The following is a 21,414-nucleotide window of genomic DNA, read 5'->3' on the forward strand; positions in this document are numbered from 1 at the left end:
TCTTCAAAAGCATGAGAGGTACATGGATCCCTAACCCATTCCAGCTCGGTGATGGCCCGTTGTGATCAGACTGAAGGACTAGTTTGACTCGTAATCAAGAAGACCCAATCCTACATCATAACTGGGGCTCACCGAATGTCATGCCACCACCACGTAGTATTCAGAATGTGGGTGTGATTCAGTTCCGTCTGGTGAGAGCAAGTTGACCATACCGCACCATAGTTACACTTTTGCATGCGGCCCATTTCACAGTTAAGCTTAAACGTTGAAATTCACAAAGTGCCAGATTGCTAAGTGAAGCAGCTGCCAGCCATTTCGAGAAAGTCATCTTGTATTTCAAAAAGAACTATATCCGTGGACACTTTCCAAACGCCTGCCATGTCATCAGCATCAGGTAGTATATCATGTGGCAGTTTTATATACAGGTTTTCCCGTATAAACAGCACTGCACTAGAAACTCGCCTTGGAGAACCATGCGTGTCATGGGGACGTCTCAGTTTGCTGGTGTGGGTGTAGGTGTGGCAGTGAGAGTGAGAAATGGAAAAAGTGATGTCAGATTGATGACGCTGACAGATGTCCCCGCAACACACGAGAAATCAGCTTGTATTACGAACTGAGCTGGCAAGGATGAAAGGAAGGAATATTTTTAATGCTTCGAACGCCTGGCGAAACGGAGGGATGGAAGGAGAATGGGAAGGAGATGAGTGGTGATGGAAGGACGGAGGGATGGAGAGGAGAGGAGAGGAGGAATGGAAGAACGAAGGGATGGAGAGAAGAGGAAGAGGGATGGAAGGACTAAGGGATGGAGAGGAAAAGAGGAGGAATTCAGAGGAGGAATGGAGAGGAGAGGAGAAAGGACGGAAGGATAGAGAGGACAGGAGAAATGATGGAAGGACGAAGGGATCGAGAGGAGAGAAGAGACTGAAGAAAGGAGGGATCGAGAGGAGAGAAGGGATTGAAGAACAGAGGGATCGAGAGGAAGGGAAGAGGGATGAAAGGACGGAAGGAAGAAGGTGAAGGAACAGGCAAGAGGAAAGAGAAAGGGAGAGAGGAGGGATGGAGGACATGGGAGGAGGAGAAAAAGGAAAGGGCATGGAGGAGGAGGAAGAGGAAGAACAGGAGGAGGAGGAGGAAGAAGGAGACAAGAAAGGAGAGATGGATCGTGTGAAGAATGGCAGGAGTGAGAGAGGGATTTTGGGATGAATGGGAAAATCGAGAAATTTATTTTGGTGAAGGGAGGAAATAAGACTGAGGATGAGAGGATGATAGTGGTGAAGGTGATGGTGATGCTATTATGATTATGGTGGTGATGATAAAATTAATGGTGATGGTCATGGTGAAGTTGAGAATAATGATGATGGAGACTAGGGGGAGGAGGAGGAGAGTTATGGTGATGGTGCATGGAAGAATAATGACTGTACAATGAAATGGTGTTTTTATTAGGGTACAACAAATCTTGCCCGACCTGGACCCCCTCATTTATAAATCGATAATATTTGCATGTCCGCATATTATGGGAGAGAGAGAGAGAGAGAGAGGGGGAAGTGAGTGGAGGGTAACCTGACTTGATGGATGTGAGCTGGCATTTTCCTTCCACACCATTAATATACACGGCTTTACCCCCAGCTGGTCCCCAAGCCACAATATTGAGCAGTGGCGCTGTATTGACTCCTTAGGCGTCGTTATTCACACCCACGACACACCAAGGACACTGCTGATCCCCTCCCAAGCCGCCCTTCCTCATAGTCCATTCCCCCCCTTACAAACCTCCAGAGCCCACCTATAGACTAAATCTTTGGTTCTGTAGTATTTTTTTCCCCTGACAAAAATCCATAACCTCTCTCAAGTCAGCTGATGACCAGCTGTAGTTAAATTGGAGGATAAAAACTTGACTAGTTATCAAGGAGACTCATTCCTACCTCATAACTAAGAGTTGCTAATTTCACGGTACCACGATTTGGCTTGTAAGATACGATAGTGGCTCATTTCTGTCACATGAAAGCAAATATGCAATTATCCAGTTGTATACCTCCACATATTTTTATAAGTAAGCTACCCGGAACCACATATCCATTCACTCTTTCCCAAGCTCACCCACACGCCTACCCATCGATAAAGACCACCACACTATTCGTATCAGGAGCTCATTAACTCATACACAATCACATTCACTCATACACATTTACTTTCACACATACACATTTTCATTTACTCATACACATTCACATTTACTCGTACACATTCACCTATCCCCTCTTTAGCCCAGTGACGTGTTCTCGTGGTATATTTTCCTACCTCTGGGCAATTTCGATAATATTAAAAAAGGATGTTTAATAGAGAAGGGGTTTATGAAGAATACACCAGTTTGATAAGCCGTACCTCTTCTTAGCAAAACGATCTGGTTACAGGAATAATGGAAAAAAATAGGGGGGAGGGGAGATTGAATGTGTTAAACTCTGCCAACCAACTTCAAAACTCACCCTCATATATTCAAAAAATCACTCACCTACCCACCTGCCCATTTCCAAAAGCCACCTACTTATTCATCTTTAGAGCTCTTTAACTATTTCACGTCTGGCTACCTTTTAAAGCCGTACCAGCCAACTTCAGAGCTCTCCTGTCCACTAATTCACAACTGCCTTCGTATTAAATCTCTGCCAGCCAACTTCAGAGCTGTTTTCTTCATTAATTTATATCAAAGCTCCCCCCGGCCTGTATTCTCCTAGGCCTGGGAGCACTTTATCTTCAGTGTTATATATCTGTATTTAGCACAGTAACACCTTCAGTCTTATGATTTATTGTTTATTCCCTTGCTATCACCAGACGATTTTCTTCAGAGTAGGGAATAATTTTCAACCTGGAGAGTTTAAAGGTAGTACCCATTAACCCTTTCACCTCAAGGACCAGTCCCTAGTGGAATAAAATCGTCTGGAAATGACAAGAGCGAACTTAAGTATTAATCGTCTGAGGGTAGGAGTTAATGTTCACTTGTATGGTATCATACAAACCATTTAGCTGGTAAAACGTGTACATGACATGCAAGAGGAAGTAAAAATTTCCTTCATTAAGCTCTCCAGTACTATAGTAGGACTCGCCTAAGTTTGTGGCTGTGGTGTGGCCCGCGGCTGTGGTGTGGCCCGAACCTGTGTACAATGGTGCCACGTTTCCCCAACTTGCGATGTGAAACGGAAGCTATTTATGTACAAGGGAACACAAATACGATAAATTCAGATGAATAAAACTTACACTTGTGTATTTTGATGGATGAATCAACAGTAATCTTATTATGCATAAAATATTTATACAGTAACACAGAACCATGGCATGCATATTGTACAGTGTTGCTAAAAGAAATTGTAGTCACTTTTAATGTTTTTTAGCGTAGTTTTAGGGTGGGTAATAATATTACAGTTATGGATGTAAGATAATGAGCCTGAAAAAAGAAGAAATATGCCAATATCCAAAGTAAAAGAAATAATTCATATAATTCTTGTTGAGTGGCAACACTGACACACCCAGTCTGGCCTAAGGTAAAGTACGTACCCCTCCATAGACCCAAGCATAGCTTGTACAGGTGTTGCTAGGGAAAAATGCTCACTTTTACTGGCTTTTACCGTACTTTTAAGGGCGAGGAATAATCACATTTATAATCATAAGCTAATATGTAGGACAAAATAGTAGGCATATGCCAATACTGAAGTAAAAAAAAAAAAAACATTATTCACTCGCGAGCAGCAACACTTCCACACCCAGTCGGTGGCCTTGATCTCAGGGGTGGTGTGGAAATGATGTCAGATTTACAATATATACAATATTATGTAAAAGAAAATATCCAAAATGTCTCTTGCAATAAGAGAGAGAGAGAGAGAGAGAGAGAGAGAGAGAGAGAGGCAGGCAGGAGAGGGGCAAGGTTGAATGTATTGCCGGCATGACGGGGTGGTGGTGGTGGAGGCATTGTCAGGCTGAGAGAGAGAGATGGAGGAAGGGGAAAGAGAATGAATGAATGAAAATCAATCATGGTACTGCAATAACGGGTCATCTGTCGCCGTATACAAAAAATGATATCACTAAATATAACAAAACCAAATTAACAAATGAAAGCACAATTATAAACAACTTATAAAAGAATCAAAAGTACTCAGGGTGGCTCACATCTCCCGCCAGGAGAGAGAGAGAGAGAGAGAGAGAGAGAGAAAACGGTATAGGAAACGTGGCAACACTGTACACAGGTGCGGGCCACACCACAGCCGCAAACTTAGGCGAGTCCTACTATAGTCGCTTTCATAAGCTGAAGAAACACGTATGCTACTCTTTTCACTCTAACATGGCTTAAAATTGCCATCTGTCTGTTTGAATGCTAAGCTTAAACAAGAGTTTAATACCTGAGTATGGTGATGGTCAAGAAGAAGTGCTGTGGAAAGGATGTAGAGTCATAGTATTGTCTTTTTCTGCTTCATCGCTACATGAAATAAGGCAGAAGATGAAAATCAGGGCCAAAATAAGAATGAACTACAGTGGCTTGCTAAGCTCAAGTCGTTACCTTACTGAATGAATTAATCCCTTCATCCCTAGTACGTTATTCTTCTTTCTTGCTGGTGCCTGACGATTTAAGTCGAATTAGGAAGAACTTGTATCAGTGAAGGAGTTAATGGTTCCTGTATTTCACCCCGAAGTTCAAGGAGTCACTGCTGAGCTAAACAAAACCTCTTGGAGGCTGGAAGAATAAATGGCGTCTTCTCGTTGAACGGGTTACCATCCACCCACTCTATCCACCTATTCACCTTTCCACCCACCCAATGCTAGTTCCGTACCACCAGTCCACCGAATCCCCTCCATTGGTACCAACCACCCTTTCACTCCCCCATCCACATTAACCACTCACCATCCACCATCCACTTCCTTCTACAGCGCACCATCCACTGCCCCATCCACGCCACCCATTGCCCCATGCACAACATCCACTCCCCAATCCACATTACCCACTCCCCAGTGCACACCATCCACTCCCCAGTGCACACCACCCACTCCTCCATCCACATCACCCACTCCTTCATTCACTTCCCCACCCACACACCCCGACTTCCCCATCCACAGCACCCACTCTCCCATCTACACCACTTACCCACCCACTCACCCATCTGCATCATCCACTCTCCCATTCACACCACTTACCCATCCACTTCCCCATCCACACTACCGACTCCCCATCCATTCATCATCACCCATACACTCCCCCATCCACTTTCTTATCCACATCCTCCCACCCAGTCTCTCACCCACCCATCCACTCCACGTATCTCTCCCCACTCCTCAAACCACTCCTCGATCCACCCATTCACTCCTTCTACCCCACCCATTTACCCACCCATTCCCTCATCCACCCCTAGACTCCTTATTAACATCACTCATCCACTCACCCACTCTCCAATCCACGCCTTACATCCACACCCACGTTCGGAATCGCTCCCCATCACACCATTCATCCACCCACCCACATTACTCATTCATCTGAACACTTCCAATCCACTTTCCACCCACCCACCCACTCCCCATCTCTCCATCCACCCATCCCCCATCCATTTCAATCATCCATATACCCAGTTCCCATCCACACCACCCATCCACCGACCCTCTCCTCATCCACACCATTCATCCACCCCATCCACCCAGCAGCTCTCCCATCCACAATACCCATCCACCCACCCATTCCCCATTCACAATACCCATCCACTCCCCATCCACACCCCATCCACACCACTCATCCATCCACCCTACTTTTATCCACTGTTGACAGCCATCTTCTCTTTCCCTCCTCCTCCAGCCTTCCTTCCTTCCTTTCTTCCTTCCCTTCTCCTTCACTTTTTCTCCCTCACCCTCAGCCCTCCCTCCTCTTCCAGCCTTCCCTTCCTCTCCCACAGCCTTTTTTTCCCTCTCGTTCAACTTTTCTTCCACTTTCCTCTCCGTTCCTCTTTGTCTACGCCTACTATTCTTACTTCCTCTTCTCCCATCTCCCACCTACCCAGACAGCCTCACTCGATCCCTCTTACCTTCCATCCTTCCCTCTCCCCATTCCTTTCTCTTCCTTCCTTGCCAGCCTCCCCCTTTCCTTCCTTCCTTCTTTTCTCCCTTCCTTCTTTCCTCCCTTCCTTCTTTCCCCCCACCTCGTACATCCTCCCTCCATTCCTGTCAGCTTTTCTCAGTCCGTCATCAGTTCCCCTGCTTTTCTCTCCCTGCCAGCCTCCCTCTGTCTCTTATCGGTTTCTCTCCTCTCTCCTTGCAAGCCTCCCTCTCTCCTTCCAGCCCAGTTACCCTCCCTCCTTCTCTCCCTCCAGCCCTGTTATCCTCCCTCCTTCTCTCCCTCCAGCTCTGTTATCCTCCCTCCTTCTCTCCCTCCAGCCCTGTTATCCTCCTTCCTTCTCTCCCTCCAGCCCTGTTATCCTCCCTCTTTCTCTCCCTCCAGCTCTGTTATCCTCCCTCCTTCTCTCCCTCCAGCTCTGTTATCCTCCCTCCTTCTCTCCCTCCAGCTCTGTTATCCTCCCTCCTTCTCTCCCCCCAGCATGTTAGCCTCCCTCCGTCTCTTCCCCCTAGCCTTTCTTTGTCCCTACCTCCATCCATCCTAGCATTCCTCCCTCCCTAAATCCATCCATCCCACCCTCCTCTCCTTCCCTTCTCCCTGCCTTTCCCCCTCAGCCTTCCCCCGTTTCTCCGTCGCAGCCTCCCTCTCTCCCTCCATCTTAAGTGTTATTAATCACCCACGTTATCGGTTTTTATCCTTTTTTCCGGGAGGTTCGGTCGTTTATGCTCCATCGTGGTCGCTTAGGATGTGCTGTTGTCCTTCACACAGAAATAACGTGATGTAGAATAATTTTTGTTCGTGTTTTATTTTTTTCTTCGTTTCTGTCATGGTTGTGTCTGTTTTTTCTCCGTTTTTACTGTTTTTTTTTTTAGCTTTCTTTGTGCTTTTGTTTTTGTCTTTTCGTGATTTTGTTTATTTTTCTTCGTTCTTTCGTGCTTTTATTTTTCTTTGTTTTTATCATGGTTTTTGTTCCTTTAAATAGTGATTTTGTTTATCTTCGTTTTTATTTTTTTGTTTTTAGTTTTTTTTAATTTCAGTTTTTTTTTTTCGTTTTTATCGTTCTCTTCGTTTTTCTTCCTTTAGTCGTGATTTTATGTGTGTTTTCTTCGTTTTTATCGTGATTTTGCTTGTATTTTTCATCGTTTATATTGTGGTTTTACTAGAATTTTTTATCGTTTTTTTTTTTTTTTTTCGTTTTATCGTGCTATTGGCTATTTTACTTGGGAGTTTCCTTTGGATCGTTTATGCTTCTGTTTAGGTCGCATAGAATCTATTGTTGTCGTTCACAAGGCTGGTGAGGGACGCCTGCCCGTGGTGGCACCGATATAGCCGGCTCTGCTACCTAAATATACACATGATCCTTAACTCCTTCTCTGTCCTCTGCTGGAAGGATGGTGCACTGCGTAGATTCAGCCTGCAGTTCGCCTAATTCATATTCAGGAGAGTCTCGGGTTACAACAACAAATAAACAACAGCTACAAGCTTTATCTCTAGCCTGATTTTCATGTTTGGACGTTTTTGTTGGATGTTGTTATTTAGTGTGTGTGTGTGTGTGTGTGTGTGTGTGTGTGTGTGTGTGTGTGTGTGTGTGTGTGTGTTTTAGTTGGTGTTTAGTGTATTTTTGGTCCAGAGTTTGGCGTTACGTTAATCTTACTGAATCTATTATTGTCGTTCACAAGGCTTGACCTTTAGGCTGACATTATTTTTCTTTTTGTTTTTGTTTGCTTTCTCTTTATATTTTCTTGCGTGTTTTCCCCCATGCCTAGTTTTGTATTACTTTTTTTATTATATTTTTATATTAATTTTTTATATTACTTTTTTATTGTTTACAGGGTTTACATTAGACTGACTTTGGCTCTGGTGATTATTGCTGCCTCCTCAGTTGGTAGTTTTTCTAGATTTCATGGTACAGTGTTCTTAGTTTTCTCGATTTTCTTCCTACTTTTTCGTGCTGTAATTCATGCATAATTTTATATTTATCATAGTCATTCGCTGAACATTACGTTCAGGCCTGAGTTTTTTTTTTTTTTTTTTAATGCCGTTTTTAGTAATTTTCATAGTTTTGTGTTTGGTCATGCCTTCGTCTTGTATCAAATATTATTCACCGGGCTTTACTCGTAGGCTGACAAGGGTTTTCCATCCTGTTGTTTGGTGTTTTTTTCATTGTTCTGGTTTCTTTCTATGTCTCAGTTCGTGTTTGGTTTTATTAGATTCACTCACCGGTGTTGTCATTGAGGATGACTGTGTGTGTGTGTTCTTTTGATGGGGTCTTTGCTATCTGTTTGCTCTTTCTTACCAGATACATAACTTCTACGTTTTTTTAAAGATGTATTACATAATTGTTTATTCATCGCATTGTTTGTTGTGTCCGTTTTAATTCTTTATGTTCGTATTTTGTTTTGCATTCTTCATACTTCATATTCCCTTGTTTTATGATTTTTTATTATTTGAGCGCCAATTGTTTGTTGAATTATTTTTCATTTTCATATTTGTTTTTTTTTCACTATTTCTTTTTGCCTTTTATAATTTTATTTTGCATTTCACGTTGTTTCCATTGTTCCATAAAAGTGTCAGTGTTTTCAACAGTTTATTTTCTTGTTTTTATAATTTTCTGTCCAAAGTAGTACGGACCACCAAATCCAACGTGTGTCCCTTACTGTCACTGAGTCACTGTACCTTTCTGAAGGATGAGTCTCTCTCTCTCTCTCTCTCTCTCTCTCTCTCTCTCTCTCTCTCTCTCTCTCTCTCTCATGGGGAGTAGAGTGGGTAATGGTAGCTTATCTGGTATGCTTGTGCGTCTGTTGTGTGTCTGAGGTGCTTGTGATGTGTCTAAAGGAAAAGAACACTCTCAGGGATGTGCTGATGTGGTGGATACTTGGGGTGGGTGTGACTCTTAAAGGTTTCCATTTTTCATGCTCATGTAGGCTATATATTGTTACTCGTTCACTGTTAATTCTAAGTTTTATCGTCGTTTTGTCGTTTTTTTTTTCTTGGGTTTTTTGCTTACACTGCCATTCTGTCCACCTCTTCCTCCGTTTCTTTCTCTTTGTCCATCTTCCTTCTTCACAGTCATTCCATCGTCCCAGGCCTTGTCTGCCTCCACCTTCCCCCTCCCCACTCAGCTGTCGTCGTGAACTTAGCAGTGTCATCAGTGGTCGTGCTCAGAATTATGTCGTGCCGAGGTGATCATTGCGTCAGTCGTTGCCTTCCATCCCTGGCGACATTTTTAGCCCCTTTCATGCCTTATACCGTATTTCCTTATTTAACTCTTGCTGCCACCAGGCGACATATTGTACCGGTATTTAGATGGACCTATCATGGCAAAGAATTGATAAGTAATTCCCTTTATCTGTTTTTGTACGGTGATGTGTTTGGTTTCCTTACCACAAGCCGACATTATTCAACATAGGACAGACGTCTGGTGTGTGTATGTTTAGACAGTGAGATATATATAGAGAGAGAGATGTGTAGAGATGGATAGAGGTCTGTGAAAACAGTAAAATGTTATGGAGTCGTGTCTATCCTGCAAATTAGTTTACTCTTTAGATAGATATGGATATATATATATATATATATATATATATATATATATATATATATATAGAGAGCGAGAGAGAGAGAGAGAGAGAGAGAGAGAGAGAGAGAGAGAGAGAGAGAGAGAGAATCTTTGAAAATACGTAGTAAAATGTTATGGAGTCCTCTCTGTCCTCCAAATTTGTCAACCCTCGTTAGATAAATAGACAGATAAAAAGATCGACAGGTATATGGATAAATTGGTAGATAGACAGATAGATCGACAGGTAGATATACTTAGAGAGATCTGTGGAAATAGTAAAATGTTATAGTCCTGCCACCCTGAGAGCTCACGTGCTCGGTACAACAATCTTTATTTCAACTAATGTCAGACGTCTTTATTGAGCTAGGAGTGAGTCACAGGAGCCTGAGAGTTAAGATGCCAGCTGAATACAGACCCCCAGCATCATGTCTTGTCCCAGCACCAACATGAACCCGGGTCTTGTCAACGGGTCATTGCGTCTCTCTCCGCCAACACAACCTTCTGTATAATTCTCCCATTCACCAACTCCGGCCACCCTCTTCACTTTATGCTATTATGGACTTAGGTCTGTATTCTGGGTAGCACAGGAGACTTTGTAGCTCCTCTTCCTTAGCGATTTGTCTTTGTACGCCACATATATCGTTTTTATATTGGCATAGTTGACATCAGTAACAGTCAAGAGGATATTGGGATTTTTTTTTTTTTTATGTGCAGAGTAAGTCGCTAAGAAGTGTCACGAACTAACCAATACTGCTTGGGCCCGTATTCTCGTCGGCTAAGAAAGCTCCCAAACACCCTTTCCTGAGCAACTTATTTTGCTTGTCACACTTTAATGACCATATCCGTGTTACGTAAGGCATTCTAATATCGCCATACTCTGCATTGATAACGTACAGGAGGGCGTTAACCAGCCATTTCCAGAAATAAATCGCTAAGGAAGAGGTGCTAAGGAATGCAACCGTGTGATATGACAAGCTAACAAGTCACGGTATCATCCCTTTCCCTGTCATTCACTACTTTGCATTATATTTCCGCCAGCGACAGGTAGTTTACGTGCCACCTTCATTCCCGTGACCTTTTATATTTTATATTTTCTAACTAAATTATTTTATTCATTATAGGTGAGACTTTTAATTTGAGGATTTAGACAGCCTTAGTTAACCCTTTGACTCCTACATCTCCGTCCAAAGTTGTATAAATTTGTACTGATGTAGCTTGAAATAAATAGTATCGTCACGGGACTAAGTAGGTCAGCTGTACACGAGGGAAAAGTGGTTCATCAGAAATGTTAAAATCTGTCACGAATAACATTTTCTTCAAGTAACAAAGTAATTGGTTTCTTCAAGCGTAATACAGGCGATTTTATTCACCTCTTAGAAACATGTCAGTCAGGAGGTCTAAGGCTGTGTTTTAAGTGATCACTGTCACTTCCTGGCACTTCTTTTTCAGCGACTTATACTACACATTACTCCTCGATATTCTCCTGTATGTTGTTATTGATACAAACTATGTCGATGTGTTAGCGATGTAAAGAGCATACAGGCAAATGTTGAGCCGTTATGTACAAAACAAGTCGCTGAGGAAGAGAAGCAACGAAGCCACCTTTGGAACTTTCATTGCGACCCCTTAGTTGGTATTCTCGTCAGCTTAGATTGCTCTCAGGCACCTCTATTTAAGTGATTTATTTTGCATATTACGCCTGGATAATCACTTGTCCGTAATTTACGCATCCTTGTTGGAAGGACGCAAGTGGAGGTTGAGAGGAGTGGAAGAGAGTTGTTTGAGAGGACTAAAGATTAGGATAAGAGGGAGAAGGATAGAGGGAGGAATGGATGGAAAGAAGGGCTAGAGGAGGCAGCAGAGGTACGTTGAGGTAAAGGTACTTCGTCCACATTGACTTTACGGACGCTGAGAGAGACAGTATTCTCCAACCAAGGATGGGCTTCGAGGAAGGGAGGGGTTCGTGAAGGGTTTATACGATAGAATCCCTTAAGTTCGAAGAGCCTGTATTAAGCTGGATCAAATCGTCTGCAGAAGTAACAAGAACACTTATCAGCGACCCAGACAAATGTGTGTGTGTGTGTGTGTGTGTGTGTGTGTGTGTGTGTGTGTGTGTGTGTGTGTGTGTGTGTGTGTGTGTGTGTGTGTGTGTGTGTGTGTGTGTGTGTGTGTGTGAATTTCTCTATCTGTTACTCGTCCTATGTCCTTTCTTAGTCGCATTAATGTCCTTTCGAGTTCATAATTACTCATCTCCCTCGTTTATCGTATATACACGTTAACCTTTAAAATTACCATTTTCCTCAACCGTAATCATTCTCTGCCTTTTGTCATGTGGCTTTTGTTTAGTTAACCTTTAAAATTACCATTTTCCTCAACCGTAATCATTCTCTGCCTTTAGTCATGTGGCTTTTGTTTCCTGGCGGTAGATTATTCATATATTCATTCGTAAATTTTTTTCTTTCTCTCTCAGATCGGGACGTGGAGCGACACCCGAGGGCTGGAAACAGTGGCGGTCAAGTACACGAGCCTCTTGACTGACTGGGTGATAGCTAACAGATCTTACGTCGTTACATCCATATTGGTGCGTGTATCTCTCTCTCTCTCTCTCTCTCTCTCTCTCTCTGAACGAGGAATTTTATACGAGTAATAAGCAGTTGAATCATTGGTGTGATCCCAAGTTGCTTGAGATGATATAGCGGCCCCGTTTTCTCTCCTCACAGGAAAAGCCATTCTTGATGCTAAGGAAGGACGGTAACTACACTGGCAATGATCGTTACGAGGGATACGCTAAAGACCTCGCTGACCTCTTGGCATCCTTCCTCGGAATTAACTGTGAGTATATGAGTTCCGGGTCTTCTGTTGGACACTGAGGAGATACGTATGTATTCGAGGGTAATGTGGTATTTCTGGCATGTTTTAGGTACATTTTTGGGAATGATGGTTACGAGGACGAAGCTACGGGCCTTTCCGATTTCTTGCCCTTTTTCCATAGAATTAAATGGGAGTATTTGATTTTTTGGTGTATTTTGGGGGGTGATGAGTAATTTTGAGAGTGTCGTATCTGTATCCATTCTTTTTCAAAAGGTATTTGTGTAAGCAAATTTCTGTTCTGCTCAAATACTCCATATTTAGTGTTGTTGGAGGCAAAGAAGGTATTTCTGATTTTTTTTTTTTTTTTATCTGCTGAGAGTTCATGGACATTTTTTGCCTTCCGTCTCGCGAAAGATGTAAGAAGGTTACCTTATTACAAGTAGACAGTTTCGTGTGTTTACAATTCAGGAGAGTCTTGTGTAATTTTCGAACTCCATCTAACTGTAAAACATTATTTTTCTGGTGCTTTGCTTGAGATAGATATTGTTATGCTGGTAGGATTAGGCTAGTGTTTTATATCTGGCACTGTGAGGAACATTTTAGAAATTAAGTGTTGTGCCATAGGATTAGGCTAATGTTTGTATCTGGAGATATGAAGAACATTGTGGAAATTTCGGCATGTCTGTTTTGTTTACTTTCTCACGTACCTTAGGAATTAGTTCTTGTCATTATGGTTATTGTGTATTGTTAATTTAAGTGCATTATTGCATGGGAAAATGTGCGTTCTGTCCTAGGCTCTAGAATATGCATTATTGCATCACACAGTGTGAGTTCTCTCCTGAGCTTGAGAGTGTTCTGGACTGCCAAGGGGGGGAAGGAGGGTATTTAAAAAGGACCTGACCCGCTTTCTGGCAGTTGGTCAAGAGTAACAGATGGAGTGGGTTGTGTGGGAGGGTTAGTTTGAGTTTAGTCAGTGAGCCAGGCAGTAGTGGACCGTTAATTTGCGTGCTAGAGTGAGTCAGTCAAGCAGTGAGTCAGAGAGTCTGTAACAAACAGTCAGTGAACAGTGAGCAGGTGCACAGTTAGTGATGCAGTCAGTGAATCAGTGGTGGACGGACAGTGACAGATAGAGTCAGTGTTTTTGAGTCAGACAGTGAGAGAAAATCAGTGAAGGATGGAGTAATCAGAGTCAGTAAATGAGCATCATTGAGTCAGTTAATGGACAGTGAACGAGTAGTAATCAGTGGAGAACTGAGTTAACGTGGGAGGGAAAAGTCAGTGTTATGCAAGTGTGCCTCACCTATGCCAGGTAGGAATAAAACCCAGTGTTCAGCGGCCTTTTATTAACGTCCTAGCTTGTATACGCATCGTTGTTGACATATCCACGGTCCCAGTGGTATAACAATACTAATGCATTTTTAGAGCCCTAGGAAATGTTTGCTTTGTATGTCAGGGTGGAGGAAGGTCCTGTGGTTGGTAACATGACGCGGTTCAGTTGCCAGGGCCAGATGGACGTAGAATCGGTTCCGCTGAGGATGAATTCTCCAGGGCGTCCCCTACATGCTTCAACCTTAGCCACTCTCTGACACATCAGATTGCTGTTTGACCACAGTAATTGTTCTTTGAGTGTTAAGACGATCACCGGGTGTGTAGGTTGAGATAAAAAGGAAGGGGGGAGAAAGAGAGAGTGAGGGAGGGAACAAAACGAAAAGAAAAGTACTCATTTTTTAAGTGTTGAAATAGAAATGTCAGAAGTAAAGAGATGTTTGCGTGTGTTAATGTTTTCTCTACTGTCGACGCATATTGGTATTAAATTCATGAAAAATTCCTACCATTTTCTTTACCTGCGGAAGTTTCTAGTTGTGCAAAAAGTTAATTGTGAGGCATCAATTCTTTGACTGGCAAAATATCGCTTGAGCTAAATGTAATCGTCTTGTGATAGCCTGTGTAGAATAAGTGAAAGTGTCTATAGCTTGTGAAAGTGTTATTTCTGGAGACATAAGTTTCTTTCTTTAGTGGCAGTTATTCCTCCTTTTTATTCAGAGTTGGAGGTGCAGGAGATATTTATGGTGCATTAGAGATTCCCTTCACCACAATGATTGCCTCCTTATTTTATTGTAACCTCAGGCAATTTAATTCAAAATAATGACTGGAATATCAAAGGGACAAGTGTTTAAATTTGGAGCAACATAGGTCAAAGGTCGAGGTCTGAAACACAGTCAAAGGGGATGGTGTTGCCATAGTGGAGGTATGGGCTCTCTGGGTGTTCATGTTTAATGTCATCTTTTTTTCTCGCAATGTGGGGTTTTGTTTCTGGCACATAGTTATGTTATTGTAGACGTGCTACCTTCTTTCCTATTTATCTGTTTAAACTCGCGTCTGTTTCCCACAATATACTCTGCAACGTGTAGGGGTAATTTTCTCCTGATCACACATATGTTATTGTTTTCTTACTGATTTCCTTTTATTAATATTCATACACACAGTTTTTCTTTTTTCTTAATTTCCCCTATATATTAACAAATTTGCAGAATGTGATGCCCAGGAATATCTCATAATCATGTTAACATGTTCATGCTGCCATATTTATCTGTTAACCTATTTTTTCCCCGCAGACACATTGCAGCTCGTGAAGGACAACAAGTACGGTGGCCAGAACGATGGCCAGTACGGCGGCTGGGACGGCATGGTGGGGGAGCTGGTGAGACAGGTCAGTGTTGCCCTAATTGTACTTCAGTTACCCTCCATTGGTTTTCTCTTCTCCATTTTAACTCATTCTCTCACAAAATATATTTTGTAAGTTAGTCTTACATCTCCGGACTAAGTTTATTCAGCCTTGGAGAAGCTTAATAGAACCTGTGGGATAATATTGCTGTCATTTAACCTTGCATTACAAGAGGTCTCCCAAACAGAGAGAGAGAGAGAGAGAGAGAGAGAGAGAGAATCCCCCCACCTAGGTCAAGTGTAAATAACGTGCCACCAAAAATTATTCTTGATGTGTTAGATTTCTGACCTGCTTTTAAATGAGATAAAGAAAAGGAGTCTTTATTTTTTAATTATACGGTAGGGGTGCCCACCATCCACTCACTCAATGTAGCGCTGCTCTCGGGTGACTGCCCTTTCCTCATTACCTTCCCTCTTTCCTTCCTTCCTTTTCTGTCATTTTTTCCTTCATTCTTTCCTCTTCCTGCTGTCCACGGGTGACATTGCATTGAATGACAAGCCAAATGGTTTCCTGTACACCAGGAAGCCATTTATTACGCCGGATGGTAACCATATAACCAGGTTATTGCCTGGTGGTTTAGTGGGCAATTAAAGTGCTCCAATCGTATTGAGCCGGTGCAGGTTTTTATCCAAGGGGTGGTTGGGGTTTATTGCTCACGTCTTGCCAATCAAGGATGAGTGACGCTGGTCACCCATCTTAAATGTCAGGACCAACTTGCTTAGCCCCGGGCATCCACGCTTCGCATGGAACAACACTGGATTAGATGATGAATGAATTAATGAATGAAATAAAATGTGCAACCCAATAATCTTCTTTGAAAAGGAAGACAAAGCGTCAGTCAAGCTTGTATTTCTCTCTCTCTCTCTCTCTCTCTCTCTCTCTCTCTCTCTCTCTCTCTCACTCACTTAATGCGGGGTCAAACAGAGTTGACAGATTGAATGGGTGGGTGGATAAATTAATGCAGATAGATGTTTGAATACCTAAATGGATAGATGTAGCTATCGTGGGCCCATCTCTTAAGCATTAGTCAACACAGTTCTCTTTGATGAGAAACCTAAAAATCTGATAACTTAAAATGTATTATCATTGTAATGATTAATTTATATACATGATGTGTACTAAAGACCTTCTACTGTCGAGAACTGTCTTTATGGGGAGTGTACAGTATACATATTGATGCTGTTCCCAAAACTGTTATATTACCAATAGTAAAGTATTTAGATCATCATCATCATCATCATCATCATCCCGCCTTTTTAACACTGCAGGTGGGGTTAGGCTGGATACAGCAAGCCAGGAATAGAAAAAAAAAATATGCTAGTCGGAGAACTAATCAGCAGTATGCCCAGAGAAGTGGGCCACGTAACCATTCATTCACCGTCCAAATCCCAGGAATCCTTGCTGTAATATTAATAATGTAAAATATATAAAATAATAAAATAACAAAAAAACTATGAATTCAGCGTTTCCTGTGACAGTTTGTGTAGAAAAGTACCAGGGTTATTCATGAAGAAGCCAGCTCGAATAAAACGAGCCCCTGTTCTGAAACTTTTCCATCGAGAATAGACCTTTTCCAGTGACGTGACAGAAATCATGTGTTTTTTTTACGATTCCATATTGGATGGCAAACTCCTCGCAGTAATGGCTGTCCAGACAGGGCTGTCAGAGACTGAACTGTCTGATATATGCAGAAATCTGGATCAACGCCACCAAGAACTGTACAGGAACAAGATAAGGTGTTTGAGGCTGGATGCTTACACCATATCTAGGGAGAAATTCACCCGTTTCAAGTATGGGAGACCGAAACCAGATCTCAGATATGGCGATCTCCAAGGCAAAGAGACTATAAGGTAGTTTCACACCGGGGGGACAGGGAGCAAAAACGTGTCTCGGTCTGCGCAAGGCAAAGAGACTATAAGGTAGTTTCACACTGGGGGGACAAGGAGCAAAAACGTGTCTCGGTCTGCGCAAGGTAAAGAGAATATAAGGTAGTTTCACACTGGGGGGACAGGGAGCAAAAACGTGTCTCGGTCTGCGCATGACGTCACAGATAATCCAGACTGAGGGTCGCAGCCTGGACTCAGCCTCGGGGCCAGTCACTCACCTACCTGCCTGCTGATAATTATGAGCTCCCCGGCCTTCGTTTTCTATTGTACTGCCGGGCGAGTTCAGTGACGATTGCAAGTGGGTTTGTTTTGTGAAAATGCCGACAGTTTGTATTGTTCGTGGGTGCAGATCGGTTCATGTGAAAGGTGATAACAACTCAAAACATAAGGGAGATTTAAAATAAATAGTGATTTTTTATATGGATTACTTTTGTTTGCATCCTAAACTGCATGCACAGCAATGAAAAGGTTAATGCTATGTTTTTGACCTATTATGAAATATGTCTTCAAGAACTGTCTGTTTTCAGAGAATGTAGGAACGTCGTATACAGGGCCATGCAGACACAGATCCGACGTCACAGGTGCCAGTAGCTAGCTGATTATGAGAAAAACAACTGAAAATATCGACAGAGATCACTGGTTGAGAGCACACCAACACAAAACACCTACCAAATGATCCGGAAATCGCCAGTTTACATTTACATACCATTACATTTATTTTCTTTCACGAGCCCATTCTCTCTCTCTCTCTCTCTCTCTATTATCCTTGACGTCACAGCTTCTGCGTGAGCGGGGGGTGGTGAACCTGCCTCCCATATTCTTTTACCTTGGCGATCTCTATCACTGTTTGGTGAACACCCCGTGAAAGTTCACCGGGGCATCCCCCAAGGTAAATACATGTTATATATCTCGCTGGAATTGACATAGAGTACATGTAAATCATCTTGGTAATCAGTAAATTTTTGACGTGGGGCCAAAGGAGGAGGGATTGTATACACTGACTGGGAATTGAGTAGTTGGGTGTAGGGTGGGGGTGTGGGAGTGGGGGAAGGAGGTGGAGGGAGGGTGGGGGGGTGGAATGGTGGTGGGGTAGGGGGTGGGATTAGGGTTGGTTTGGGGGGTGGGGGTGTTGGGTTGTGGGGGTGTTGGGTTGTGGGGGTGAGGGTGTGGGGGAGGGTTGGGGATGGGTGGTAAGGGGTGGGAGGGGTGGTAAGGGGTGGGACGGGTAGGGGGTGGAGGGGAAGGGGGTTGAGTGGTGGTGGGGGGCTTTGTGGGGGGCTGGGGGCTTGTGGAGGGGAGTTGGGGGCATGGGGTGTGGGGGTTGGGGGTTTGAAAGTGGGGGTAGGGGGTTGTTAGGGGTGGGAGTGAGGGATGGTGGTGGGCAGTGGTGGGGTGGAGATGGGGGTGGGGGAGTTGGTATGGCAGTTGGGGGGTGTTGGGAATGTGTAGGTGGGGTGGGTGTGTGTGACGTGGTTGGGTGGCGGTGGGGGGATGGGGTGGGGTTGGAGGGGTTGGGGGGTGGCTCACCTGATATGAAATGCCTGCTACAGAGTCGGGTGTAGGCCGTCGGCTGCCAGTTCTCCCTCTTCGTGGCAGCTATCCACTTCTGTTGCCTTTCCTCACTGGCTGGAAACCGGCAGAAGTTTACCTAACTTCCACTTTTCTGCCATGTGTTACAGTCGAAGGCACAACAGTGGAATGCCATTGTGGAATTTGCAATTCTCTTTCTCTTGACGTCCGACAATCTGCCGTCCAGTAGGTCGCCGTAAACAAAAGTCACATGATCCGTGACGTCACGTGGAAAAGATCTGTAACACGAAAATAATATAAAAATTTAAAGCAATAAAATAAAGTAGTAGTAATAATATATATAATAGAGATTCTCCTGAATACTCATCATGTATATATCAGGGTTAATGGTGAAGGTTACTTAATTTCCAGTGTGGATCTAGTTTGTCATTTGTTAGGTACGAGTATACTCAACTATAGTCGTGGCGCGCGACTCTGAGGTTGTTATTATCGTGCCCTGGCAACCTATCATTCAGAAGTGCGTCTGATTTCGTGTATAATAGGATACGCATGAGATTCGTTTATAATATGCTTGTGTATAATAATATTCGTGTGTAATATATTCATGCATAATAATATGATTCGTGTATAATATGATACGAAATCGGACGCACTTTTGAATGGCAGGTTGCCAGGGTACGATAATGACAACCTCAGAGTCGTGCGCCGCGACTATAGTGTGGCCGTGAGCGTGAGTGAGTGAGCTTTGGGAAGAATTTGTACGCTCTATTTGATCAGGACGATATCATGATTTCACGCTTGGAAGGTATTTATTAGTATGCATACCTGCTGTTTACCAGCACATTTACGTTAGTCATGAATTAGAACTGTTAGGGTGCTCATTACATTGACATGGTAGTTAGTCGTAATTATCCTAATGTGTAGCCCCAGTTGCTACATTATATAATTTGTTTCTATAACTGGATAGATACGTGGGGGTATGTCTTAAAGTGTGAGGATTATTTATTCTGTTGTAATGTGATGATGTGCTTTCACTGGTAAGAGCTCTACTCTGGCTGTTGGTTCCTTCGGGGATGGAGATAATTGCATTACTGTCCACGCAGGTGATACACAGTGGAAGCAGAATCATTGGTTTTTATTAGTCATTTATCTGGATTACCTTAACTGTCACTTCTGATATTAATGAATGCACTACAATTTATCTATTTGAATGCCAATGATTTAATCTGTTAATTTTATAGTGTACAGCTGCGGTCAGGAATATCGTTCAACAACATAGATAATACTTCACCAACAACACTGTATTCAGAGGAATTTGTTAAGGTCCTGGGATCCCAGTACTGGGTTTCAAGGGCCATTACTCGCTGTCTACTAGTTATCACAGGCGAGTCAAAAGATTGGTGTCCGTAACAGTACCTCATGTTGATTTAAAGTTATTTTCTGTCACTGTTTTGCCGTGTTTTTTCTTTCTCTACGGTATGATTATGTGAAATCTTTCAGGTCGAAACTTGTGTGAATGAGCTTAATTTACGGCAAGACATATCTTTCATCTGGGTACTCCTGATGCACTAAAGGGAGAAAATATGCACCAGTCAGTGTCAGATACTGCTGTGAAATAACCCTCAGATGGAAGTAGGAGACTGAGAAGAAAGGGGACGAGAGGAGGAAGATAGGAAGGTGGGAAGAGGTATTTTAAAATGCCAAAAGAAGGATTAAAAGGAGGAGGAGGAAGGTTAAAAGAAGGAAAGCAGGTGGACACGGAGGTGGACAAGGAATAGAGAGATCCAGAGAAAAAGGAGATGAAGAAATGGAGGAGGAGGAGGAGGAAGAAGAATGTAAGGGAGGAGGAGGAACAAAAGAGGGGGTTAAAGGAGCAGATGAAAGGTGAATAAGAACAGAAAAACAGGAGAGGAAGGAGGAAAAGAAATGGAGCGTAATGACGATAACAAGAGGGGACAGGAAAGATAAGAGGGGGAAGAGGAGGAAAAGGAGGATCACTTAATAAAAATATTGATAATAGTGGTAGCAGTAGTAGTAGCAATAATAATAATAATAATAATGAGAGGATGAGGCAGATAAACAGTAATACTAAAAAAGGAGATTAACTTAATTCCACCACAGCAACTTTGCTTGTCAACTAGAAACAGCATTATAAGGATGAGGAGGATGTCTAACTTCCTCGAACTGATGGAGTTAATCTAGACTGGATCTAAATCCACACTACATATGGTACAGTTTACCAGGTGGAACGTATGTCAAAATTTTGCGTGTGGAGATTTTTGGTAACTTACCCATGGTAAGGACAAGTAATTTATGAATGAAACCTCAGTCTGTATAAGGAGGGACATGACTGGCTGAAGAGCTGAGCATTGAGAAATATAAGTTCCTCCTTTACTGTACGAGTATATTCGTTAATGGCAGCCGCTATTGTGTTGTAATATAAGCGGTTCCGTGGACGTAATGAAATATGTAGTCTGTAGCAAATAAACAGGAGATATTAGTGTGTGTCGTGGGGAGAGGAGGGGTTGTGTGTGAAAGTGAATGAACCGTTTGTGGGGTTGGTTTTGTGTATGTGTGTGTGTGTGTGTGTGTGTGTGTGTGTGTGTGTGTGTGTGTGTGTAAAACGGGGGGATGGTGACTCTGGAAAGTGTTGGGGGTTTGTGTATGTCTGTATTTCGGTAAAGGGGGTTGGTGTGTGTGAGGGGGGGGGTATACTGGAGCATAACGCAAAACGGTTTGTGTATCAATTATCATTATTAATTATCGGCATCACAGAGAATTGTTAGCATCACGATACATTACTGTTATGATGATGATGATGATTAATGTT

General features: G+C 42.9%; 1 pseudogene; it reads left to right on the forward strand.

Moving 5' to 3' along the window:
* The window catches only part of LOC145394155 (glutamate receptor 1-like), an 804,310-nt pseudogene that overhangs the window by 743,852 nt on the left and 39,044 nt on the right, over window positions 1–21,414 (forward strand).

This window comes from Coenobita brevimanus, chromosome 1 (assembly GCF_032717465.1).
Source record: "Coenobita brevimanus isolate Jiangsu-jjx chromosome 1, ASM3271746v2, whole genome shotgun sequence".
NCBI classification, from domain to species: domain Eukaryota; kingdom Metazoa; phylum Arthropoda; class Malacostraca; order Decapoda; family Coenobitidae; genus Coenobita; species Coenobita brevimanus.